The sequence below is a fragment of the Meriones unguiculatus genome, chromosome 14, assembly GCF_030254825.1.
Source record: "Meriones unguiculatus strain TT.TT164.6M chromosome 14, Bangor_MerUng_6.1, whole genome shotgun sequence".
Classification (NCBI taxonomy): domain Eukaryota; kingdom Metazoa; phylum Chordata; class Mammalia; order Rodentia; family Muridae; genus Meriones; species Meriones unguiculatus.
The window spans coordinates 28,177,632-28,204,747 of record NC_083361.1 but is presented as its reverse complement, the minus strand read 5'-3'; the positions used below and the strand labels follow the sequence as shown (position 1 = coordinate 28,204,747).

At 48.1% G+C, this 27,116-nt stretch overlaps 1 protein-coding gene across 2 annotated transcripts in view; it reads right to left on the bottom strand.

Moving 5' to 3' along the window:
* The window catches only part of Galnt18 (polypeptide N-acetylgalactosaminyltransferase 18), a 297,912-nt gene that overhangs the window by 230,510 nt on the left and 40,286 nt on the right, over positions 1–27,116 (bottom strand). The gene's annotated exons all lie outside the window — the stretch shown is intronic.

Sequence of the window (27,116 nt, the reverse complement as noted above, 5' to 3'; positions counted from 1 at the left end):
GGTACATGGACTGTCCTGGCTTAATAAGAATGTCTGAGCCCAGCTCTGATTCTAACAACTTTGCTAACATAAAAATAGAATAATCCCCAGCGCCCCATCCCATTAACCAGCTTGTGTATAGCCAGAGGCTAGACCTAACATTCAGGCCTCCAAGCAACAGTCCAGCCTTCTGCCTAGGCTGAACCTTCTATGTTAAGCACCCAGGCCCCTCAGCTTCATGGCATGCCTGCCTGCTTCCTTGCCCTATGTTCTCCAAATTCCGGAGTCACTCAGTTGAGGAGTCTGGGGCTTCCCCAATAGGACCTTCAGGATGATTCCAGCCTGAGCATGGCACTGCACTCCACTTACTTGGCTGAGTTTATTCTAGACCAGCCTCCTCTCTGGCCCTTCCAAACAGTCTTCCTTCTAAGTTCTTCTCCCTTCCTTGATCCTTGCTGGGTGCCAAGATCACCAGCCATGCCCCTGATTGCAATTCCACAAATGTGGCCCAGAAATCCATTCAACTTCTAGGAAATACACGGGGCATCCCCAGGAGCACTGGAGAATGTTCGGCACAAGGTGGAGCCCCTCCTGCCTGGACTGTCCATCTGATTCCATTGTCACTCTACACCAATAGCCGTTCTTCCTGTACACTGCCCCCAACCCCTACCCGACACAGTCCTTCATAACCCCAAAAGAATAAGTCAGTTCCAGGCTGGTGGTACCAGTTTTCTGTTGGGTGACATAGCCTGCTCCCTCCTGGGCTCACTTGGAAGCCCCTTTCTACCTCAGGTTAGGTTCATCTGACACCTGTTCTGAAAAGAGCCTCCCATGACTCCCACAGTGGTGGCTGTGGCTTGAATTCCTGCCTATGTCCACTCAGCTACATCCTCAGTCACCTGCTCCTCTTTGCCTCAGCACAGCCTCTCTGAGGAGCTGCTGGGTTTTGAGAAATCATTGACTGTAAGGGGAGAGGAGGTCTGGAGAGATGGGGCAGGGAGGGGCACAGTGACTGTGAGAAACCTATATTCTGTCTCCATAAGTCCCCTGTGACCCCATAGGCCCAATCTGTGACTGCCAGCAGGTGCTCTGTGGGGACAGAGGAAGGAAGCAGGCTGGGAGCGAAGCAGTGATCCATGCCTTTAGGACATTCACTGGGCATCCTTAGCACACAGTGTCTGGGGGCCTTTCGTGGAGCTAATGAACAGCCAACTGCCTGATCCCTGGATCCCAATTCCACCAAGCATGGATCAGAAGATTAATAAAAAAGAAACTGTGCCCACACTGAACACATGCTGGCTTTCCTGTCGCTCGTCCCCGAACAACACAGCAGAACAACTATTCCCACAGCATTTACAAGGAAGCAGAGATGAGTAAAAGCAGACAGTGAGACCTGTGGGGGTCCCAGGCAAATGCTACACAGTCATTTAGGGATGGCCATTGTGGGTTCTGATATCCTTGGGGACAGGGTTGTTGTAGGAACAACAGGGTGTCGCCTGCAAACGAGGAGTACAAATATATTTGGGCCATTCCCGTAGAATATGCTCAAATGCCTTGTCCACAGATTTGTATTTCATGGAGGCTAGCCCGGAACTCAGGTTGGGAACTGTCTCAGCACCTGTGTGGCAGGAAGCACGGCTGATCCTCCCCAATGGCTCATTTACATGTGTTTCTCAGTAGAGACCCCACTGAGAGAGAGAGAGGTAATTACAGCCTGACCAGGAGCAGGTTCCTGAGTATGCCCTTTAGAATGGGCTCCTTAAATCCTATCAATTGCCCAACAGCGCATGCAGACGTGAGGATCAAGGCACACACACTCTAAGAAATCTGGAGGCATTAGGAGTTGAGACAGGGCTTCCAAGTGATAAGAGCTGCTTAGTGCTTCCTTGAGGGAGCACTGGTTGTTTTGTGTCAGGTCGGGGCAGACTTGATTGTACCCAGACAGCCACCATAACTCATGCCAGTGAAGATGCTCAGGTCGCAGGCCCTGCTCCCTCCAGCAGCCTCTTTTTAGGAAGTTTAACTCAGGAGCACTTTTGGATGCAGTGTAAACAACTGCCAGGAGCAAGTTTCTACCAGCTCCATCCCCACTGCAGACCTCAATCATATAACCCAAGAGCAGGCAGGTGTTCCTGTGTATGCAGCTGCAAGCAAAGTGAAGTGAGAGTGTCTGTGACCAAAGCCTCCCTGGGCTTTGCTTCCTGCTGACCCCTTGACCTGTTCTGTTATTATGGGAGAAAGCCGATCATTCTCTGCAACGGAACTGCCTACATTCTACGGTGTCCAAGTTGGGTGACTGGCCATGACATTCAGTGGCAGCTACTTTAGCTCTGGATGTATTTAAGATGATGTCCACAGCTCCACCCCAAGAAGCCTTTAAGTCCTACACAGAAGGTGGGCACAGTGGAGAAGACATTTTTGTGTGTGTGCTGCTCTGGGTAAGAACCCACCCCCTGTGGGTACTCTACCCTGTTGGAACTGGTATATTTCCACTATCCCACACATATACGAGCATTTATGCATCATCCACTGTATTCCCAAGTAGGTTTAAGAGGTTCCCTGGTACACAAAGTTCAGTTAAAATCTGGAGAAGTTTTCATCCCAGCTAATGATGAAGGCATCTGGGACCCTGGATGCTGCAAGGCTCCTGTGGCACCAGGAAGGCTTTGCTGTCCTGGGCTGTGTGTGGAGCTGACAGCTGGATGGTGGCAGCTCTGATCCATCCTCTCCTCTGCTTCCAAGCACTGAACTGTCATGGTCAAGGTAAGAATCACCCTCTAGTTTCCATAGCTCTTTCTGTCCTTCACAGCCACTGCCACTGACAACACAGCTGTGCATTTATTTCTTTAGTCTATGACAGACACTAACACAAAAGCTCCATTGTCACCCCATTCACACACAGTGCACAGAACAGAGAAGATTCTTATGACTTTGCTGAATGAGTGAACGAACTAAAGTGGCCAAAGAATTAGTGAGGGTGACACATCTTCCGCCAGGGTGAATTCATGGCACTACAAGATCTTCCTAGGGGCCACTGTGCTAGAGTGACCTACTGGTGCTTGGGAAGAGGGAACTTTAACAAGGAACTGCCCAGATCAGCCTGGTTTGTGGCCATTTCTGTAAGAGAGCATCTCGATTTAAAACTGATGGAGGAGGGCACAGCCCACTGTGGGCGGTACCATTTCCTAGACAGGTAGATCCATACTGTATAAGGAAGCAAGTGAACCAAAGAGCAAGCCAGTAAGCAGAATTCCTTCATGGTCTTTGCTTCTATTCCTGCTCAAGCTACTGCCCTAGCTTCCCTCAATCACAGATCTGGAAGTGTAAACTGAAACAAACTCTTTCCTTCCCTAAGCTGTTTTTAGTAATGGTGTTTATAGCAGCAAAGAAGAGCAAACAAGGACATCAACAGAAGCACAGCGGTAGTCTTTAACTAGTCGTGGCAAATGTGACAGAAGTCGCGACGCTGGCTCCAGGGTCAATTCCAGATCATAGACTGGTACTGACATGCAGGAAGTCTCCTGGGAACATCACAGTGGGGATGGTTTGGGAACTTGGAGCCCATGTGGACTATTGTACTAGGTAAATAGCATCCCTCTAAATTCATGTCCACCCAGAACTTGTGCCCTTATCTGAAAATGTGACCCTTCCCGGGAGATGTGATTAGTTACAGAGACACAGTTCTGGAATAAGGTAGGCCCTATTCCTGTGACTATGTATGCATGAGAAAAGAAAATGGAGACTCAGAGACGCACACAGGCAGCATCAGAAGACACTGAAGGAGACCGGAGTGACACATCTATAAATCAAGGCACACCAAATGTGCCAGGCCCCACCAGATGCCAAAAAGAAGCAAGGAGACTTCTTCCCTGGAGCCTTTACTGGGGTCCCAGTCCCACTGGCACCTTGATTTCAAACTTCTCGCCTCTACGCCTCAGAAAATAAATTCCTGTTGTTTTAGGCCGCCCACTCTTTAGTACTTTATTATGGAAGCCCTGAGAAACTGATACACCCACCCAGCACACATCCTGCCAGGCTTACCTCATTTCCTTAATGCAATTTCCAGAGCAATAAGGAAATAGGCAAGCTTCCCTTCACAGAGATGCCTTCCTCTGCCACAGCCTCCTCAGACAGCCCCATGGTCAGAGAGAAGCGCCTGCCTGGAAGCACATCTCTGACAAGCAGGGCCTCCCTCCTCTAGGAGGCTTCTGCATCTTACAAGGACAGAGGAGAGTCCACTCTGGGAGAGCGCAGCACAGAATGTCTGCTCCTCGGGTTTGTAGTCCTTTTCACATCTTCATCGCCAGATCCACGAATCACCAGACCATCAGTGCCACGTTAAGGGATAAAGGAAAACCGTCAGCAGAGAAGGCCAAACTCCAGGGTTCGGTCATCTTGTTAAGCTCCGGGGAAGGCCCCAGGTCTCTCTCAGCTGGCAGAGTGCTGGCCTAGTGGTTGCAATGGCCTGGGCTCACTCCAGCACTCAGGAGGCAGAGGCAGGAAACCCAGAAGCTGAAGGTCATTCTTTCCTGCGCAGTAAGTCTGAGGAGAGACCGGACTACATGAGATCTTGTCTCAAAAAAATTAAACAAGAATAAATAAAAAAAGAAACGGTCAAAAGCTTGGGAGACACACCCTGCCCTGTAGTTTAACACTAGGACTGTGCCTTGTGCACGCTGTGCTAGCATGTGGCCACCCCCACGCCTGCCATCCGGCTCACTACTGTACAAGATGGCCTCCTGGAGCAAAAGCTTGGAAACAGAAAACATGAGCCTCTCCCTGGCTCCAGCTCTACCTCAGTTAAGTATTTTTTTTTCCAGTATGTGTGTGAAAGTTTTGCAGGTCACGCCACCAATCCTGCATGACATCAGTGGCCAGCAGTTTGTACAGACAGTGGCAACTGGCTGATGCCTTGAGGACCTCAAAGCAAAGCAAAGAACAAACCCTTCATGAGGCTTTGGTGTACTTTCCGTTATCACATAGGTGGCTAACGCCAGCAGTTATGGGTGACAGGCAAGTGTGCTTGAAAGTACGACGCTGAATCATCCCAGACGTCACAGCTGGTGCAGTCTACAGCTAGAAAAACATAAGGAAAACAGTGTTTGGCTTTTCTTAATAGCAAATACACTTCTCTCTAACCCCAAGAAATGCTGAGCGCATGTTTCGAGAGTATCAGGCTGAAACGACTCCGTGTCATTGTTCTGCGCAGGAGACCAGGGGACTCTGAGGCTGCTGCCAGCTTGTACTCCTCTCCCAGATGTCGGGACCCCAGCAGTGGCAGCCCTTGGGGACTGTCCAGCCCAGCTGTTTCCGGGCTGTTTCAAGAAGCTCCAGGATGTCACTAACACGCCACCCGGATGCCTCCAGGTTCCTGCCAACAAGGAGAGCGTCTGAACCGCATGTCCAGAAAGATGGCCACCTGTTTTTATTCTGGCGGTTCTATGATAGATCACACTCCTCAAAGGGTTATGTTGGATTTTCTTATGTGTAGTGATTATTTCTGTTAGCAAGCATGGACTATAGAAGCCAAGATTAGGGAGTCCATGCTTCTCTGCCACTTACTGGCTCTATGACTCTGAGAAAATCACTTAACTGCTCTGTGCCTCTGTTTGTTTACCTGGAAAAATGAAGGTTAACAGTGTCTACCTCCTACTGTACTGCTGAGATTATATGAGCCAGTGTTCGTGAGACACAGAACCAGCCACAGCCCATGTTAAGCATTAGTGGACTGTTAACTACTGTCTCCATTATTTTGTGTCAATACTGTAAGAGTGGAGCATCCAGGACCCAGAGCAACAATGTAACTGTGTGAGGTTACTTGGATGGTGGCCCAGGTCCTTCTGTTCCAAGAACAACACAATGTCACATCAGATGTTTGGCTCTAGTGACCACCCAGCTACCATAAACATGTGCAAATAGCACAGCTGGCCTTCTGTATTTACTTGAAATGTCCTCAGGTGGGATAGCGTGATAGAAAGAGAAGGCAACTGATACAGGAGGATAGATACTGACCAGAGGCAGGGAGAGGAGACATGTGGACCAAAGGTGGGTGGATGCAGACAGAGGCAGGGCATGGATGGTGTAGACTAACCCATACCACCACCTCTGAGCCAGACTCCCACACTGGCACCCACTTATTGTCATGTGTCTAGAAAATACACACCCATCCTTGCTTGCAGACACTCACTTCTTCTACACATCACGATGCTTCCCAGACAGGCTGGTGATGAATCCTACAATCAATGTGAACTTTCAAGATGGTGTTTTTGTAAATCACCTCTGAAGAGTATTATTAAATCAATGATAAGTCTTACAAGTGGCAGCATATTAAAAACAGAGGAAGAGCACCTTGTCATGGATACAGTGGAAATTTTCTTTTTTCTAGAATAAAACAAGTTGGGGGAAACATCTTGGCAATGCTATTCAGTACCTGTTGGTGAGAAGCCATGAGCATCTTTCCATCCTTGCTGTCAGCTAGGGTGTGAGGACTCTGGGGAGGAAAAAACATTGCCCTCAAGGTGGGGTCAGCTGTACCCTGGGCAGGCAGAGGCTTACACTTGGAGTCATATAGTCTCAACACTCTTCTGCCCAGACTTGGGCCATGGAAACTTCACCCAGCCTGTGTTTCCTGGCTAGTAGCCTCAGCAACCCTGGTCTGGGCACTCCTAAGCTAAGCAGGAGCTGGTTTCAACCAGCTGCCCTGGCCAGCTAAAGGTGGGAAACGGTCTCTCCTGTGTAATGATTCACAGGCTCAGCACCAGGGTCAGGGGGAAAATTACATCCTCCCCGAGGGGGTAACTGCATGCCCACATCATGACCCCATGGTCAAAGGCACTGCCATGCTTACTTTGGAGTCCAGAGCATTCTTTATCCACTCCAGAGAAGTTTCAAGACAGGACATGAACACTCAGGCCTGCCTGGGCGTGCGCCTCACCGAGTCACTGCTCAACCCCAGAGAGGCTTGGGAGCGGAGTTAAAGAGATGACAGATAATGAACACTAGGAATGTGATCCAGCTTCCAGCAAGTCCTCTCTCATGCCAGCGTAGACAAGGTCCTTGCCTGGAAAAATCTATGCAGCTTTGAAAGTTCCGCCCCCAACGCCTCCATGAGGCCTCCCCTGTCCAACTCCACACCCCTTTCTCTAGTCTAGTCGTCTCTGCTCCTGATATATATCCAGCGTGGGCTCTCAGTTCTCCATCTGTAGTGTGCTTCAAGCTGTAACCATCAGCTGGTGTCCCCGTGGGGGTGGGGCTCCATAGCATCAGGGACAGAGGCAAGGCCTTCATTGAGCTCCCGGGCCCCTGGAGCAAGCCCAAACACCAAGTATGCATTCCTTTTCTAATGCACGGAGAGGGCTGGGTGGGGTGGAGGAGACTTCCAAAACACGGAAACTAGTAGCTGGAAGCAGGTTCCAGAAGAATAGCCATAACGTGTAAGAAGAAGTGTGACCGAGTGCCTCTTGCACATCAGAGGGCTCCAGGCGGGGTTCGCCACTTAATTCACCAACTAGTGCAGTTTAGAAGCTTGGGACAAACAGGTCTCCCTGGGAACAGGAGGCCAGGGGAAGCTCTCTGAGCCTCATCTGTGGGAGAATCCTTTATCGGAATCCACAGGGATTTTCTGGTCATACTCTGTCCACCCAGCTCTGAGTGCCCCCTGTAGCCAGACTCCATGGCAGGTGCTGTGGTGTAGGAAACGGAGCCAGCTCAACACACCTTAAGCCAGGAACAGCAGTTGCAGTCAGGCTGAGGGCCCACCCACCTCTCCTGTTACCTTCCGTGTTCGTGGAACAGAATCCCCAGGTTGCCTGCCATGCTTTCCGCTAGTGGCTCTGCTGACCTTCTCACCAGGAGCAAGGATGGCATAATGTGTCACAATCCCTCCACTGGGGAGTTGAATAAAGTTTGCAGCTAAACTGCCCAAGACTTTACCCAGCAGAAGCCGCTTGGTTGACACTTCTGCCGTGGAAAACTTATTTTACCTAACCTTTCCTTCTGTGATAGCCTTTTAACGAAAAAGTCATTTAAAGCTTACAGTAGAAAATATATTTGACTAGAATAATGCTTAACCCAAAGACCATTTGCCTTTGCTTATTGGTTCTTGGTTCATTTATCATCTTTATTAAAAATCCATGAAGGAGCGTGGTCCTGGGCACCTTTTCCAGAGAGGCAAGGAGGGCAGGGAGGAAGTGGGTGGGAACACAGGTTCTGGAGTGGACATGGCCAGCTCTCCTTCAGCAGCTCTGGAAAGAACCTTTCTCTTCCCCATCCACAGCCCCAACCAGAGAACTCCCCATTCTAGAACTAAAAAGTCACCCTTTTTCCTCCAAGTATAGCATCACACTGTGAGCATAGAAAGTGGTCTGGAAGGCACAATTCTGGCCAGATTCCTGCATGGCCAACGATAAGCCAGTACGCTGGGGCAAGTTATAGATGCCCTATGATACTCAGTTATCCATCCCATAAACTGGATATAATAATTCTAATTTCATAGAACTGTTTAATCCTACAGTTAGGAATAATGAGAAAGCAAATATGACTGCCTGGTGGGGCTGGGAAAGAGTCCAATGCCTGGTAAAACTGGGTTACTGCATTAGTTCAGCCCCCAAAGTACACCACCGAGGAAAGCCTTTCTGGTCCAACTGTCACAGAATTATGCTAAAAAAAATTCTTCCCTAAAGCTTTCCAGGGGTCAGGGGTGTGGTGCTGCCTCTGGAAATTTCCAGGCAGCGAGCGGGTGAGCCACTGCTGGGCAGAGCCAACTAGAGAACAGTAATTTATGCAGAGAGGGGAGGTGAGACAGGATGCTGGGAAAGAGACGAAAGCATGGCCACTGCCCACCTTTCCGTCTCACCTCCCCACAGATGTAGAAGAGGGCAGTTTTGAGAGGACCCTACTGTCCCAAGGGAAAGCCACACCCTATAGGTAAAGAATCTGCCAAATGCCCCTCAGTGAATGACTATGAAGCAAGTCTGGCCAGGCCACCTAAGTGCCTCCATAGGCATACTTTAACCCCTTTTCCTCCCTCCCTCTCTCTCTCTCTTTCTCTCTCCTACTTCTCTCTCTCTCCTCCATCCCTCCCTTCCTTCCTTTCTTCCTTTGGGTTTTGTTTGATTGTTTATTTGTCTGTGACAGAGTCCTCACACTGTAGCCCAGACTGGTCTTGAACTTACTATGTAGCCTAGGTTAACTTCAAACTCAAGGAATTTGAATCGTCCTGCCTCAGCTTCCAGATAATAGGACCACTGTCTACATTCATTTTTTAGTGTCACCCCAGCAAAGGCACAGGTTGGGTGCCTTAAGCAATGGGAACTTATTGGCTCACAGTTCTGAAAGATATAAACCCTAAACCACTGTGCCAGCAGGTGGGGCCCCTGAAGGCTCTGCAGAAGGAGCCTTCCTATCTGTCCCCTCTGCTTGTGGATTGTGTCTCTTTCCTTTCTCTTCCCTCCCCTTTTCCCCATGCATGTCTGTCTCTCAGAGGCTTCCCAGTCCTGTTGTATGGAGGCCTTCCCTCAGGCCCTCCTTTTAACTTAATCTGTTCTACAAGTATTTCCAACTTGGTCACCAGCTGAGCTACCTGGGTGGAGAATCCCATGAAACCTGTATAGAAGGATCCAGATCCATACCTCAACTCTAGACCCCTGGCCTTCCAGTACATAACATTGGGGTTTGGGGTCTTATTCAAGAAACACCCACCATTGTTACCAACTCTGAGCAAGGCTGTGGCCTCCACCCACACCAGCCTCATATCACACAGCATAGCTCACCTTCGTAGTTCTGGAGGTGGTCCCATGAGGGCTTCTGGAAGTAGCAAAGTGAGCATGGAGAGGAATAGAGTATATAATTTATCATAAAATGCCACGGGAGGATGGGGGGAGAGATCATCACTTAAATTTATCCGAATACTAAGTGCAAACTTCAATCCTCATTTTAGTGTTGGGCACCTGTGGCCTAACAGAAGCTATTTTTTTTTCCAGAGTCCTGGGCAGGAAAGTGGCAGAGTAAACATGAACTTGAGGTTGTCTTTATCACGTCACCCTACTGAGGGTGCACAAGGAAGCTGAGTGGTGCTTTTGCACAGATACGAAGGGAGAGATGCAGGACTTCTGGGCTTCCTATGAGTGCCTCTCTCCACGAGAGAGCTTTCTCCTGTTTTTTGGGTCTTTAGTCTCGCTTAAAAACAAGACCCCTGCTCCCTGGTTCAAATCAGCTCTGCGTTTTATACCTCCTTGCATCTGGAGACTCAGTGTCCTTGACTTTGCTGCTGAATGGTAACTTCAGCTCAGCCTGTAGTCTGTTTCCCCAGAAGCTCTGCTCCATTTGTCAAAATAAGGCCCCTTGGCAGAAGAACAGGTGGGGGCTGGGAAGCCAGCCCTGCTGCCTCCTCACAGCCACTCTGAAGATTGCTTCCGGACAGCTTCCAGCCACTAGCCCCACGGGAAGGGCCCCATTAGTTCCCAACTTGTGAGTCTGACACTGAAGCTGCACACAGATTCAAATGCTCAAATGGATCTGGCATTAACCACACCCCTCTTGCTGCAGACAGAGAGCCACATCATCTGCCGATCTCTATCTTCCAGTCACCAGGAAAAAAAGTGAGGCCAGCAGGAGTGGAAGGGGGATGGGGACTGTCAGGGAGATCATACCTAGTGTGAGGTTGAGGTTAGAGCCCAGTGGGATTCCACCAAGGCCTCCCATGCCAAGTCTAACACTCCTCCACCTGGTCCTGCCTCCCTAACACCATACTTTTGTGGAAACTCTTCTGAGAACTCAAAGCCACTTTTTTTCTGTCCAGGACTATAAATAGAGAGAGAGAAAGAGAGAGAGAGAGAGAGAGAAATGAGATGAGAAAACAGACATCCTTTCCTAGGATTTGGGAGCTAATTTTTTTGCAGAGCTCCCAAAAATATTTTGAGTTCTGAAAGGCAGAAACTGTAAAGAAGATAAAAAAAATAAAAGGAGAGTCACTGATGAGAAATGAGACATCACAGCCACCATGGCTGGTGCCAATGACCCGAAAGCCAAGAAGAGAGTCCCAGACCCCAGAGCTAGTGAAGTCCCAAGCTTACCATCTTCACTTGCTTAGCACCCACAGGAGTCTCTTGGGGTTATAGTGTTAAGTGTTCCTTCAGTGTTACAGCTGGAGACACTTGATCACAGAGTGAAGGGCTTGTTCAAGGCCACTGAGCCTGTAAGCTCTCACCCCCCAGATGTACAACCCTAAATTCCAGAGGTGCAACCACTGTTCACTGCCTCTACTGAACAGCCCAGTTGACTCCCCACCCAGCTCCTGGGAAAGCAGGCTGTGATGTTTGCTAGCTAGGCTGGTAGAAAGCTCACTGCAAGGGAGGATTAGAGAGAGGGAGATTGCTGCTAGGTTGTGGCCTCAATCATCCTCCCTCTATCCTTCATTTTGGTCCCTGCATTATATTGATCTAAGGCCACATGAGATCATAAGGGTAAGTGACTCAATAGTGGGAACTGGGAGGGGAAAGGGCAAGAGGATGAGAAGAAACCCTTGAACCACAGAGAGACCCAGCCATTCATTCAATGAACCTGAGTGCTTCAGGACCGTATGTTTAGTGTGGAGGAGACAGATAAGTATGGCCTGCCTTCCATCCTTCACAAAGTGGTGGTGAGACCAGCAGACACAAAGTCAATGCACTCGTGTGCTAAGTGCTTGTTCCCTGGAAGATCTAGAGTCTCAAGAGCTTGGAAACTAGACGGTACATAAAGGGTTCATGTGGGAAGGGTGTGTGTTGCAGGAGAACCAAAGCTATACAGCAAGATGCTGTCTTAAAGAAGCACTTTATTCATGAGCATCATGTGGGCATGGTTTGGGCAATGAATAAGAAAATGATCAAGGTTGTGCTCCAAAAAAGCTTCACTTGTGAGAAGAAATAACAGCAGGAGTTTGCCTCTGCAAATGAACCTTGCTATAAAGAACATCCATGGGACTGGTCGGCAAAGGATAATGAAGACTGTAGATGATGACTGTGATATTCACTTTCTGTGTATGGTAAGCACACAGTGGTTCTGTGGCTCTGTGGTAAGCACACGCGGTTTTGTGGTTCAGTGGTTAAGCATACCGTGGAGAACGTCTCTGGCCCGTGCTCAAGTGGTTTCAGCAGTGTTTGCAATTCCCAAATGGTTCTCGAAGATAACAAGATGCACATAGAGAGAAAGATGAGACAAATGTGGTAAAATGCTAACAAAGTAAACAGGGCAGGGGCCACAAAGATGTGCCTGCATGGCTCTTGTAATTTCTATGCAAGCTTGAAATTCCTTCAGATAAAATGCAGGAAGAAAGCAAGAAACAACTCCAGTGAAGTGAAAAGCCCTCATGGGCAGAAGTCTGCAAACTTGCTCCATCCTTCAGACCTCTCTCACCTGACCTGGAGCAGACTTATGCTGTGCAGAGTGGCCACTTTTGATCCTGTCTCTTGCCTTTCTGCATTCTTTCTGCAGTACCAAAAGGACACAGGAAGGCAAAAGTGTGTGCATTCCTGGCTTTATTTGGGGCCCTGTTATCGAATTCCTGCTTCCACCCAGCTAGTTTTCTTTTGAAATATGTGAGAGAACAAGAGGCCATCAGGGCCACTTAGTGCTCTCCTGTGTAGCATGTCCCACTCGGTGCGTTATGGCATTCCATTCACAGGCCACCTGGAAGCTCACAGGTGATTTGTGAGCGACTTTCTGCTGAGCCAGGAGCCGCTGACACTGTTAAAAAGGTTGGCAACAGCACTTCTCCAAGTAACCCAGATCTGAATCTCTAGCAACACTGACTGCAGAGTGATTTCCTAATTCTTGATTTATTAGTAATCAATAGCATGAGAAACATTAACACCTCCATTAAAGTAGACATCCATTGATTTCCACTGAGAAGGTGGGACTGTTTGGAAACTCAGTGTCCCAAAGAGCTTCTCTTTTTGATTTTGCATCTGTCAAAGCAGGATGCAAATCACAAAAGTTGCAATTCCTGGAAACGAGGGCAGGTAGGATGGCCACCCTGGACTCTGGCCTTCTACCATCCCATTTCCCTGAAAAGCATGTAATGAGCTCAGCATTGTATCATCTCTTTCCCTTCAAATTATATTATACTTTGGTCCTTAAATGTTCCTCCAAGCCCCATTTTTATGTGCTAAAGGTTTGGCCCCCAGCCTGCACCACTACAGGAAGGAACATGAGATAAGAGGTGGCAGAAAAAAACAAGATATTGGGACCCTGGGCCTTCTTTCTCTCTTCTCTCTGTTTGCTTCCTAGCTGCTGTGAGAACAGAGCTCCTCTGCAACAGGAGCTCCAGCCATGATAATCTGTGCCCAAGCAATGGGGCCAAGAAACCATGCCCTGTTGGCATGATCCAAAATACATCCTTTCTCTTTATAAGTTTATTTATCTCAGATACTGTCACAGTAACAGAAAGATGATCGTCACCTCCTGACTTCCAAAGACCCACTCCAGGGTCAGACTCTGCCATGTGACCTGTTTCGGTCAAAAGAACACAGACAGACGTGAAAGTATACCCAGTTTGAACATGAGTTAGGGGTGTGACTATGCCACAAGGCTCAGCCTCTGTAGAATGAGCATGCCGGGAATGAGAAGGTTCATGGAAGACAACGGTAGCCAACACTCAGCCTAAGATAGAGTCATCCTTTGCTTCACAAGCCACTGAGGCTCAGGCGGTTGGTTATACAACCGCATTTAGAGGCAACTGGCTAACCATCTTCCAATAAAGGAGGACTGCACGTAGTTACAGTGAAAGAGCTCTTTGTACTTCTAGTCTCTGGTTCCCATCCATTGATGCTCAAGGTCCAGACCAGGCTTCATCCTCACCATGATACATTTTCTCTTCATTTACCCACAAGGCTACTCAAGGAGTGAGGTTCCCTCCTTGAGTACCTCAGTTCATGACTCATGCCTGACAGAGAGTCTAGCTGACAGGAAAAGGTAAGCTTCATGTTTCTTCTCCTTCAGCAAAGGTACCCACTACCCTTCCTTTCTCTTGGGTTAGTGACATGCTTAGGGCCAATGGATACACACCTGTGAGGCCTGGACAGAATATGCTAAGGACTAGAACCTTGGATTCTGATTCACAGTGCATCAGTAACCATGCACCTTCTTAGAGTATGAGTCCCAAGGGACCCAGGTGACCTTGAGCAAGTTAGTTTGAACTGTTGGGTGATTTAGCAAGCACAGCCCTCGGCTCCTCAGGGAGATCTCAGCAAAGAGGGGTGAGATGCCTGTGGTCAGGAGTCCTCACCCCACCATGCACCCCATCTTCAGCCAGCCAGACAGACATGTTTTTACTGGTTTGTAGGACACACTCAGCTTCCCGGTGAGAAGATGCTTATTCATAAAACTCTGGCTGAATACATTTCAAACCTCTAACCAGGTGATGTGGAAGGCTGGTCCAGAGAAGATGAACAGGGACTCTCCCAGATGCCCGTCAGCCTGTGCGTTAGCATCTGCCACCTCTTTTCACTTCCTCAGGGATTCACTGGCTCTCGGAGGGTAGGGGCAGTGATAGTGAATACTTGAAAAGCCAGAGGGTAATAGACTAGACTCAGACTCTCAACCAAGAGGCTGCACTGAGAAAGACTGAGAGAAAACAAGACACCCCAGTGGGTGATATCACAGTGGCTTAGCTTTCCACCTGACCCTGATCCTCTCCTTACAGTCTCTGGTTAGGACAATGCCTTCCTCACCCCAACATCCCAACCTGGAAAAGGGTTCTTGGGAGTCAGTCATTCTTTCAGATGACATTATAAAGCTAGTGTGCCCTGGGAACTAGAGTTGCATAGAGCCTCGTGAGGCTATTGGTTAATAAGTCCCTCTCATTCAACGCCCCCTCCCTTCCCTGTGAATTTCTTTAGAAGAATTTGGTCTCAGGGAGCTTGCAAGTCTATCCAAGGCACTGAGAGCTTTGTGATTCCCAAAATGCCCTGTAGAGGACCCACATTCTAAGCACAAGAGAATGGGAAAGACCTTAACAGGCATGCACCAAGGCCCCCTTGCCCATTGGCCCAGACAGACTGTCCTTTCAAAAATGACTGACCAATGCCTAGCACAATGAAAACCCATCCTGTCACCAACAGTGATCACAGAACATCAGGGCAGAACCAGGGTGACCCTGACCTACATTCCAGTCGCTGGTAAGTAGGCAAGCAGGGCAGAGATACAGAATGGGGATCAGAAAACAGGGCAAGAGGTGACTGCAGCTGCCAGGGAAAATTAATTGATTCAGAGAGACACTGATCCACAGAGACAGGAAGTGCTCAGGAAAAGAAGGGAATAGTTGAGGGGGAAGGAACCCGAGGTGGGGCCAGGGACAGAGCAGGCCCCAGGAAGTGAGGGGCTGCTTGATGGAAAATACAGCTTGGACTTTTGCTGGCCAGGAAAATACAAGGACAGGGCCTTGTTTCCTGTGAGAGCAGAGATGTGAGGAAGCTGGGCTGAGCTGGGAGTCACAGCAGCTTGAGGAGATAGCTCCTTTCTGTGGCTCATGTCTGTTTCAGAGAGCATAGCCCTGGACAGGACACACAGCACATCATTCAGCACATAAAATCTACCCGGACAGTCCATGGCTTCCTGGCCTACTTCCTCACATCCTTTTATGCTCACAGCCCTCCATCCACCACACCACAGGGAAAACAAGCTTTGAACCCTGCTGGTCCCTATCTTCTCCCTTCTTAGTTGCCCTAGCTATCCCTGCATTGCCCACATCTCTTTTACTCCATCACAGCACCCCATGGCAGCCTTCACCGCGTCCCCCACCCTAATGCCATCTTTCCAAGGCCTTGTGCCCATCATTGCTTTGGTTTCTAGAGCGCAATGAGCTCTTGCATTCTGTGGAGGCTCTGCCAAGAGTCTTCTCCCATGATCCACCTCATCAGATCCTCCTTCTGCTTCAGCTCCCAGCTGAGCAGTCTCCGAGCTTCCCTGACCACCAAGCTCAGGAAGGTGCTCCAACCCTGTCTTAGTTAGGGGACCTATTATATGCTGAGGCACCATGATCAAAAGCAAATTGAGGAGGAAAGGGTTAATTTGGCTTAAACCTCCAAATTGCTGTTCATTACTGGAGGAAGTCAGGATGGGAACTCAGGCAGGGCAGGGACTGATGCAGAGGCCATAAAGAAGAGCTGCTTACCAGCTCACACCTTGTGAGCAAGCGTGCTTTCGTACAGAACTGAGGACCACTAGCCCAGGGGTGGCGTTACTTACAGTGGGCTGGGCCCTCACACACCAATCACTAACTAAGAAAATGCCACGGGGGCTTGTATGTAGCCTCCTCTTCTGGAGGCATTTTCCCCATTGAGGCTCCCTCCTCTCTGATGACTATACCTTGTGTTAAGTGGACATAAAACTAGCCAGTACCACTTGACCCTTTGCCCATCTGACACACAAACACATTACTGTTAAGCTACCACCTTTCCTTTCTTGTTCATTCCCAAGATCACACATCAGTATAAACATCACAATATGAAACATTTTATACACTAAAAACGTCCCACAGCCTTTATGAATTCAAACACATTAAATTGTCTATTAAAAAAAAACCCTCTCTTTTTAAACCTAAAATCTCTCTTAAAATTCAATCTCTCAACTGTGGGCTCCTGTAAAATAAAAATAAATAAATATTTTCTTACTTCAAGAGAAAATAAACAATGCACAATCACAATCAGATCAAAGAAAAACCAAACTACAACTGTATAAACGACTGGGATCGGCTGGGAGATCTTCTGGACTCCTCCCCAAGCGCTTGGGTCACTTCTCTGGCTCTACCCGCCGCTGCACACCTCACTTGACTTCTAGGCTCAGGCTGGCTCCACTCCTCCACTGCTGCCATTCCCACAGTACTGAGATCTCCAAAATGCTGTGGTCTTCTGAGGCAACTGGGCTGCACTTTCACCAACAGCCTCTTCTAGGCTCTCTCCATGGTGCCAAGCCTCAACTTCTCTGCATGACTCTTTCAATCCTGGGCCTTCTACTGGTGAGGGCTGCACCCTCACCAGTGGCCTCTCCTGGCCCCTCACAGAGCCAAGCCTCAGCTGCTCTCCATGACCCCTTCATACCTTCAAAACCAGTACCAACTGGGTGACTCTTACACTTCCAAGTTCAGCATGAGGCACACACAGCCTTAGCTGCCTCTGGAACATAGCTTCCATGTGTTGATTCTTGGCAAATGATTCCCAGAAGATTTCACCTCAGTGGCTCTTGCCTCTTCTTAATCACAGCTAATTCCTCCGCTCCAGCTAGCTAGCATCCATTGTCCCAGTAACACAAAGGTTTCATTTCAATGGTGCTAGTCTCTTCTTAATCACAGCTGACTGTGTAGCTGCAGCTGACCAGACACCACAGATTCTTCATACAAATGGTCGGGCAGAGTCTTTGCTTCCCTTTGAAATGTCTGCACTGCTCTCAGCATTCATTTTCTGTGCTCCTAAAGAACATCCCACTAACTGGCTTTTTTCTAAACTAAAGTTCCAAAGTTCTTCCACCATCCTCTCCAAAACGTGGTCAGATCTGTGACAGCAATACCCAACTATCCTGGTACCAATTTCTGTCTTTTTTGGGTTGCTATTGTTGTTATGGAGAACCATGACAAAAGCAAATTGAGGAGGAAAGGGTCTATTTGGCTTACACTTCCACATCATTATTTATTATTTGAGGAACTCGGGACAGAATTCAAGGAAGGCAGGAACCTAGAGGCAGGATGAAGAGAAGTTCTGCTTACTGGCTTGTTCTGTTTGTGGCTCGCTCAACCTGCCTTATAGAACCAGGACCACCAGCCCAGAATGGGCTGAGTCCTTCTTCATCAGTGATTAAGAAAATGCCCAGTAGCCTTGCCCACAGCTAGATCTTATGGAGGCTTTTTTTTTTCAATTGAGGCTCTCTTCTCTCTAATGACTAAACCTTGTGTCAAGTTGACCTAAAACTAGCCAGCACACACCCCTCCCTATTTCTCTCAGAAAACTATTTGTTACCTCAATTTTGTTTTGCATGATGCATTCAGAAGGCCCAGCATAGATGACCTTGGCTCTACACTACACCACACTGGCATGGGGACACAGCATTTGGGGTCATTATATTCTCACTACAGTCAGTACTTCTAAAGACTCACTTTCCATGTTGTACACAGGTCTTTCATCTTCTACCCACTGAAGACAACAATCACCATATACGTCCTCTAGGACTCAATGTGTACATCACAGTTAACCCTCACCGACACCTTCAGAGATGGCTCTTTATTTCCGGTTTACAGGAGATAGAATCAATGCATAGACCCAATTCAGTAATTTGCCCAAGAGTTCATGGTTAGCAAGTTCTAGGGTCAGGGTTTTGAATCCATGCTGCCTGGTCCTGGGCCACCACCAACTTTCAGACAGGTCCGAAGGGTGGCACTATAGAGAACTGGCATGATAAGCACTGGAAGCCAGTTAGGCTGTATTGAGATCCCTCTGCACAGTGAAGATGAGGCTATGGTGCTTAGTCTAAGGTCCCAGGTCAGATGTCTGCACTTCCCGAAGACCCCGAGGCTCTCGTCCTGTGAGGTATGAGGTCAGCTCCCACTGAAAGGAAGGGTGGGGGCTACGGAGCTGTGCACTTCTTTGAAGAACAGGACACCTTCCTGAGAAGTGAGACACATGGCCAGGCAACAGTATGCCCAAGCACCCTTGGCAACGGCCCAAACTGGCTTTGGCATCCTATTGTCAGCCATGTCCAGCCTGAACATAATGTCTCAACAAAGAACATTTCAACCCTGTTTAAACAGACTTCCTCCGCAGAGCCCATAATATGTAATGAGGTTATCTAATCCAGAAAGAGATCCAGTGACCTGGAAAAAAAAGCTGGTGTGTGGTGATGTGACTTTTTCTCTGCCTGAATTTCTTTGCCACAAGCTCCTCTTTAGCCTACAATGATCATGTCCATGTGGCATCAGGCTATGAAGGTGTTTGTTCATCCCAGAGTCCTTGCCTTTCTTCCATATCCTGGAACAACGCGGGAGTCATGTGCCCAGCAGTGCAGACCACAGACCCCAACCCTACGTGGGAAGAGGCATTCCTGGGGAAGCACTCTGCAAGCCCAAGAATCCAAGCTCTGTCAGCAGACCTGGGTGGCGCCCCCTCTCCTGCTTTGATACAGGCCTAGGTAGCAGTGTTTGGACACCCCCAAACAGTAGCATAGATATTGTTGTCACACAGGGTCTGGCCAGGGTCTAAGACCAGCCATTCTTTCTTAAGACATCCTTCATCAGGTAGCATATGAGCCTCAGTTCCCTAATTCAAAACAAGGGACACACTAGTACATGCCTTGTTTACCCCTTAAGTGCCTTGTAGGGACAAAGCAGGTGACTAAGTGACTAATTGCTAGCTGACTAGCAATTTTAAAGGAACATGGATTGATTGACTGTTGACCTTGTGTTGGAAGATGAAACACCTTGTCTTCATAGTCTTCAAATGGTACCATGGAAGAGTTACTGTGCTTCCTCTGTTTTAAAGACGGGTAAACAGAGGCACAGGGAGTTTCATGGCATGTTCCTAGTTAGGATGCGGCCTGGGCATGAGCACTGGTCCGCAATCTTCTTTAGCCCTACCTGGCCAGTGATAAGAACATGTGGGACACTGGCCTGCTTCTCCCGCCCTGACTCACCTACCAGGAGCTGCATGAGAGGGTTTTGGAAAAGGACAAGGAGCAAATGACCATCAGGTGGCCTTCACCTTTCTGTCAGCTACCAGGGCTGTGGAAGCACACACCTAACATGAAAGAAGCGACCACAATGGCATCAACAATTCTAACTAGGGCCCCGCTACCATTTTAATACTGAGGCACATTCCTAAGACAACAGCATTTTCATGTGTGCATCTGACAGACAGAGGCTGGTGCCATTTGCTAAGCTCCATGCTCCACTTGCCCAAGCTGCACATATTCACAGCTGTCAGGAGCCCATGTTAAGCTGGGCTTATTGTCCATTTTAGTGGGCACTGAGAAGGCAGAGACAGGGGACTTCCTGGTGTTTGCTGGATAGCCAACCTACGAAGTGGTGAATTCCAGGTTTAGAAAGAAAGCCTGTCTCAAACAAAAGAATAAGGTGAAGAGGGACTGAGAAAGACACCTAAACAACATTGGCCTCTGACCTCCACACACACACACCAAAACCCAAGAGAAGCTTGCCTTGCATCATACCTTGCATCGTGAAGGACCACCCTCTAGCACCCAGCACCTTCTAAGGTGGCCAGAAGGAAGTGAGGTACTCAGAGTGTAGGCAGATGCTGATGTCAATGGGACATCTGGGTTGCAGGATGACCACAGAGCCATGAAAAACAGATGGAGACTGCTCAGTATCTCTCCCAGCAAAGGAATCATGTAAGGACAGCATGAGTGGAGCAGGGCATTAATATAAATCACCCTGCCTGCCCATAAAGGCTTGCTGCTCAACACTCTCAGGAGGCTGAAGATTTGTTTGCTCCAGCCTGGCAGCTCCAATTAATATGAAAATTAATATCCATGATTTACCATGAGGCATTCACCACTGGTCTCTTGGTCCAAATTTCTTTAAGAGTTTGGGGTTCGTCTAGGTACATGTGCCTAGTGGCGTGACTGCCCCCACCTATGTAGAACACATCATAAGTCCTAATGTCCACACTCCAGGCTCGTTATCACAAATAATTACTTTTTGTCACAGTCTCAGGCAATGAAAGAGTCCATTGTATTGGAGAGTCGTGCATGGTCACAGTCCCTGGAGGCTGCAAAGCACCTCCCTCCACTGTCAAGCCCCTTGCCATCCGGCCTCTGGTTTTAGACAGACAGGAAAACCTTTGCTCAAGGTCTTACCTGCTCTAGGAATTCCCTCCTCACCCCACATGTTTGCCTTCTAAACTCTTGACTGTCCTCCAAGGCTCAGCTCGAGACTCATTCTACTGAAGCTTTTCCTTATTGTCCGGGGCAAGTTTCTCCCTCCCTCTGGAAGCCTCAGGCTTTGAAGAGGTAGCTGAAGAGGCTGGTTGTGAGTTGGTGGGCCTGGGGTCCAGTCCTTCTAAGTCTCCACTTCCTCAGTTGGATATGGTGACTTCAAAGTGTCTTTTGTGCAAGAAATGAATTTAGTTCTCATGTTTTGGGATTTGTGTCCTGTCTTTTCTTTCACATAAGACTCTAGCATTCACCCAACCTCACATTCTCACATCCTCCCAGAAACCTAGCACCTTGTATATGGCAAACAGCAAATGTTATGAAGAGACAGAGGAAGTAGGGAAGGGACAAAAGAAAGGCTGAAGGATGAGCCATTTCACTGAGTGGGGAGCCCCATTTGTATAATGCCGATTATTTTAGGAAAAAAAATAAAATCTCAATATGACCATTTTTAGAAAGAAACATTTTCAACTATTTCGTGACATATATGTCATACCATTAATATTGACAACAATAACTACATTGTAGTAGGAACATACATTGTTCCCATTGCAATGCATTTCAGGAGAGACCTGGCCCTCCTTTCACCGAAGAAGAACCTGGTTCAGAGAGTCAACTGAAGTGACTAGCCTGCTTTGATCTGAATTTGTTCTCCAAAGTTCATGTACTATAAACTTAATTCCAAATCTCCAAGGTGAGAATTTGGGAGATAATTAGAATGAAATGAAATTTAATGGTGGAGCCGCAATGGTGTGGCATTAGTGACTTTATAACAAGAGACCTGAGCTCGCACACTTGCTCTGTGTGACTCTGATACCCTCTACCATGCTATCACACAGCAAGAAGACCTTGACAAAATGCCAAGCAGAAGGGGCCCTGTGTTCTTGGGCTCCCCAGGCTCTAGAACTATCATCCAGATAAAATTCTATTCCTGACCAATTAGCGAGCAACAAGTATTTTGTAATAGGAACAGAATAAGATATAGCTCAAGGTTACATAAAAAGACATAAAGACTTTCTTTCTTTGAACCACAATGCTGCCTGCTTTCCCTCTATAGAAATTCTGGAGGGCAGAGACAGCCTATCAGATCTTACAGGCCTGGGTAGGTGAGCAGACTGGCTACCCTCTCTAGACAGCACAATCTGTCCTGCAAAACTATAATGGGCCAGGTTCAAGGGCACAGACTCCAGGGTAGAGTCCTGGGGTAAACCCTCACCCCTGCTCATCAAAATACGGTTCCATGAATAGCCTCATCCTGGCTTCAGTCCAGGGTCTGGGTCTGGATTAATTAAGAGAAAAACCCAAAAGTCATAGGATCATATTCAACTCATTTCCCAAAAGGATAAGTTCCAAGATGCTGTCCAAACCAGACACAATTAGAGGAGAGGGCAGCAGGCAGGGGAGGGAGGGTACTGGGTGAACATCCACCAATGTGCAGGCACATTCCCATTGTAGGATATCTGATCACACTGTGTACCCTGAAATTAGGTACTGAAAAAAACCTGGTGTCTAGTTATGGTGTGGCTCAGCCCCAGCACACACCTTTAATCCAAGAGTTTTCTGTAAACAAGATTAAATAAAGTCAACCTTAGGTCAAGAAGTGGAGTAAGCAACCAGTTGACAGGGCGTGAACACGGGGAGTGAAAGGAAGTTTAGAGGATGGATGCAGAGATGCACAGGAAGTAGAAAAGAGGGGCATTCAGTTTGAAAGGTCTTTAAGACAGAGTGGAGGAGAGGGGGCTTTTTTTCTTCCGAGATGTCAGCTTTCTCTGCCTCTCTGAGCTAGCAGGCTTTCACCCCAGCATCTGGCTCTTGAGTCTTTATTAGTAAAATCAAATGTTTGGGGTTTTGTTTAAAAACAACACATTCCTGTGTCATACCAGGCACTCTGCAAGTGTGGAATTCCTCTGTGTCTCACTATGACAGTATGAAACAGATTGCCATCCCAAACCATCAAGGAAAATGCTTGGACCTCCATTAGAAAGATTATAGACTGTGTTTGTCACAAACAAAAGACAAAACTCAAACTCTGGAAGTTATGAGACTATCTTGACTGCCAACTGGACTTTCAGCTTGCTGCAATGTCCCACACCTGCCATTTGCTCTTGGGATGATTCATATTTTCTTTTAAAGACTTTTTTTTTTTTTCTTTTTTAAAATTTTTATTATTAGTTACATTTTTTTTTCCAATGCAGTTTATTTAGGAACATTGAACAATCCTCGGACCCCGGGGAAAGCCAGCCCACAGCTTAAATAGCCTCTGGGTAGCCAACCCAGGCGTGCCACGGGGGCAATGCAGATAGGTCCACATACATGGAAGCAAGCCAGATCCTCGGCCTTAGCCAAATGTGGAGTTCTTCATGACAGAGAGCACTCACCATCGGGAAGGTGGAAGGCGGAAACCAGCTCCATCTTTAAGGATAGCATTCCGCAGCTCTCTACAGTTCCCCCTTTTTGTTTTAGACGCATCAGGCAAGAGTAGAGGTCTGATCTCTGATATTAGAAATAAATTGGGACTTTGTACAGATGTTCATTTAGGTGTCATCCACCCAAAGAGCATCAGACCCATTAAAGACTTATTTTTATCTCATGTGTAAGTATGTGTGTCTGAGTGTATATATGTGCAGATCTGCATGCAGAAGCCTCTAGAGGCAGGAGAGGGCATAAGATTCCCCTCAAACTGGAGTTGTAAGGGAGCTGTAGGCCATGCAACATGCATTTTGGGAACTGAACTTGAGTCTTCTAGAATGGCAGCAAGGACTCTTAACCCCTGAGCTATCGCTGCAGTCTGACATTGACCTCTGACCTCTATAAGCACATACACACAGAAAGCAGGGGAAGAGGAAAAATGAGAAAATGTAGCATGTCAGAAATACAGAAGGTCAAAGGCCAGAGATAACCTAGCCTGAAAAGACTAGGCAAGCCTCAAGACCAGGCTGTGGCCTTCCTCATGACCTTCAAATTGTCTCAAAAGTCAGAACCTTTTGAATGGCCCCAAGGGAATGGTTTTCTGGTCATCACTGCCTTGAGGTAAAACAGAGACTGAAACTGTATGGGTGGAGCTAGACAGAGGACTCTGGGATGCGCTCTAGCATGTATCTGAATTCTGAGGCCGATGACATCCTGAGCTATGGAATGAAGGACAGGAAGAAGGGCAGGGCGGAAAACCTTAGCAGCCACCACTGCACAAAGGTCCAGGGAAGATGCTGCTGCAAGCTACTGGCCAGCAGGAGACAGGATGGAAATTCAGACTCTACACCAAAGGCTAATTAAGCCTTCTTCATGCCCCACTCCCCAAAAACACCCTTTTTGAGTGGGAGAACACTGACCCAGTGTTCAGCTTTCCTGCAGGGAGAGGAACTTTAATTAAAAAACAAATTGCAGATTGAGTGCACCTGGTAATGTGTGTGGTGGCTTTGAGCCAGCTAAGAAGGGGCTCTTTTTCATCTTTTTCCTTTGCCAGGATCCTAAGCTTTTAAGGGAAGAAGAAAAGGAAATAGCAAAAGGCAACAAGGTGGCTTGGTAACAGATCCCTCCCCCTGGAGTAAGGAGGTGAGGGCTGTCAGAGTTGCACATTGCAAGCAGGTGTGGGCTTCCTAGGTACAAAACCAGCAGGCACCATGGGACCCTGACCTTCCTACAGGACTCCTGCTGCCCTCACAAGGGTGAAGGTGGGGCAAAGAAAGGAAGGTGTGATCCTAGACAGGCTTTCCCCAGCAATTGCTCCCTACAAACCCTTTGGGGTATTTTGTATCTGCTTAGAACACAGTGGGGCTGTATCAGTAGCAAGGAACTGGAGGCTTAGAGTGACCCAACCCAAAGGGATAGGAGCATGATGCTGCCCCCAACCCCAGCTAGGAAGGAAAAGGGGATGGTGTGGATGAAGAAGGGGAGGAAGGGAAGAAATAGACAAGGCTGCTTCCGGAGCTGTGCTCAACCAGACAGGCAGCCTGGAGCCCCTGGCCAGCAGAACCCCAGCAGAAGATCGCTGTAGACAAATACAAACCCAGCATGGAATCTGGGCACATTGTTGGCCAACTGCTGACAATGGCCAACAAAGCATCCAGCCCAGCTGGGCTCCCTGGTCTACTCACAGCTGGCTTCAGCAGATGCTGAGCTGAGGTTCAGCCATCACCATCTGTCTGTGTTAGTCCGTTTTTGTTGCTGTAACAGAAAACTTTGGGTTGGGAGGCACTTATAAAGAAGACTAGTGAGGTCACAGATTTGATGGCTGAATAGCCTAAAGAGGATGGCACCACCCTTGTGAGGGCCCCTGAGCTGTACTTCCTCCCATCACAGGGAACTGTGGCAGGGTATATGCAGGCAGAGAAGGTAAATGGCCAGATGGGAATCTAGAAACAGCAGAGGGGAGGAGGGGGCAGTAAGTGTCACCTTGTAAGGTCTCAGAACTACACACCCATGACCCTAACAACTTGGCCTCCAGTTCAGTAAACCTTTAGGGCACATTCATAGCATAGCTAAACCAGGGCACCTTTTCCCCAAGTGTGACCAGGTTTTCGGATGACAAGCTACCCAGCAGGCTTAGATGGCTTCCTGATCTCCAAGAATGTTCTTCAAGGGCCAAGGAGATAGACGGATCCTCCAATAAAGTGCTTGCTATGCAAGCACGTGGTTCTAAGTTCTGGTATCCACACAAAAGGCTGAATCTGTAATCCTACTGCAGCTGGAGCAACAAATTCAGGTGGATCCCTAGGGCTCACTGGCCAGACAGTCTAGCCAATTGGTGAGCTCCCGGTTCAGTGAGAGACCGTGACTCAAAAATAATGTGGAGAGCAATAAGGAAAGACTTGCAATGTCAAACTTCCGCTCTCTACAAGCATGCAGGCATATTCACGTGCCAGCACGGAAACGCCCATACAGCACACACACACACACACATTTGAAAACTATAATAAAAATCAATTTTCAAAGAATGATTTCCAAACTGGGTTGAGCCATGTGATGTCTCTCTAAATAAATACTTATGCGAATCCCAGTAAGTCAAGCAGACAGAGCAGAGCTTTCCCACATGAAACAAACTGAGTGTGATTCTGTCTCCCACTGCCACCCATCAGGCCCTCAACTTGGGAGACTGCCAGAGCACTCCATGGACACAGGGCATAATCAGAAACTACACAGATGAGAGCTGTGCAGCTGACGCCCAGGGCTCCACGGGAGGAAGGACAGCAAGAAGGTACATCTGATTAAGATCAATTGATACTATGTCCTTTCTAAATAAACCACCAAGCTCATTCTTACGTGCCTGGAGACTGTGCCAATAAATGACTGTATAAATTACTGCACTGAGCCCGGAGCACCAGAGCTAGTTCACACTTAACCCAGTCCCAATGAGGACAGATCCTGGGAGTGTTGGGGGGTTGGGACCATGGAGAATGTAGCCTCAGCAGCCTAGGTCTGCATCATGGTGAACTGGGTTGTGACTTAGGGGCCTCAGCTGTGAAATGGCTTCACATTCTTTGAAGCTCAACAAAAGATGTCCCCAGCCCTCAGCACAGAGGGCTTCCTGTGGCCTTGAATGCAAGGCCAGAGAAAGGGTCTATAGATGATGGACAGTTCTATATCTTGCAGCTGTAGACCAAAATCAAAAAAGAGGGAGTTAGCTAAAGATAGGCCAGACAAAAGAAAGACAGACAGCTATCTCTGTACAACAAAGGGTTCTTTGTAACAATCAGAGTAGCCTCAGCCTTGTGGTTGGTTTCACCAGGAGGGCCAAGCATTAAGGGACCAGATTTTCTAGCCTGTTCCCAGATGCAAGCCTTCTATGCAAGCACCAGCATCCTCACACCTGTTCTTGCTCCCCAACAAAGAGGAAAGTGCCATCATCTTCACCCCCTGAGCAGTCTTCCTGACCAAAGGCTTTCATGGGACTATCCCCAGGATACACTGTCAGACTCCAGGCTTTCTCGTGTCTCTCTGCTCAGCTGTTTCCTCTGCTTGGAACCTCTCCCTATTGTTCTGCTACTGAACTCACCAACTTTCACATTCAAGTCTCCACAGTGCTATGATCAGATTGCTCAGCCACTGACCTATGGACAACTGAGACCTTCCCACAGGAATAACAGTCAAGACACTTGGCAACTGGACAAGATGGCATCACCCAAGCAGAACGCCTAGCCAGCAGGAACAGATGCTGATACAGTTAGCCAGTATGCCACACCAACAGTTCCAGTGACTATTGGCCTGTCCCCCCTGCCATCACCCCTATA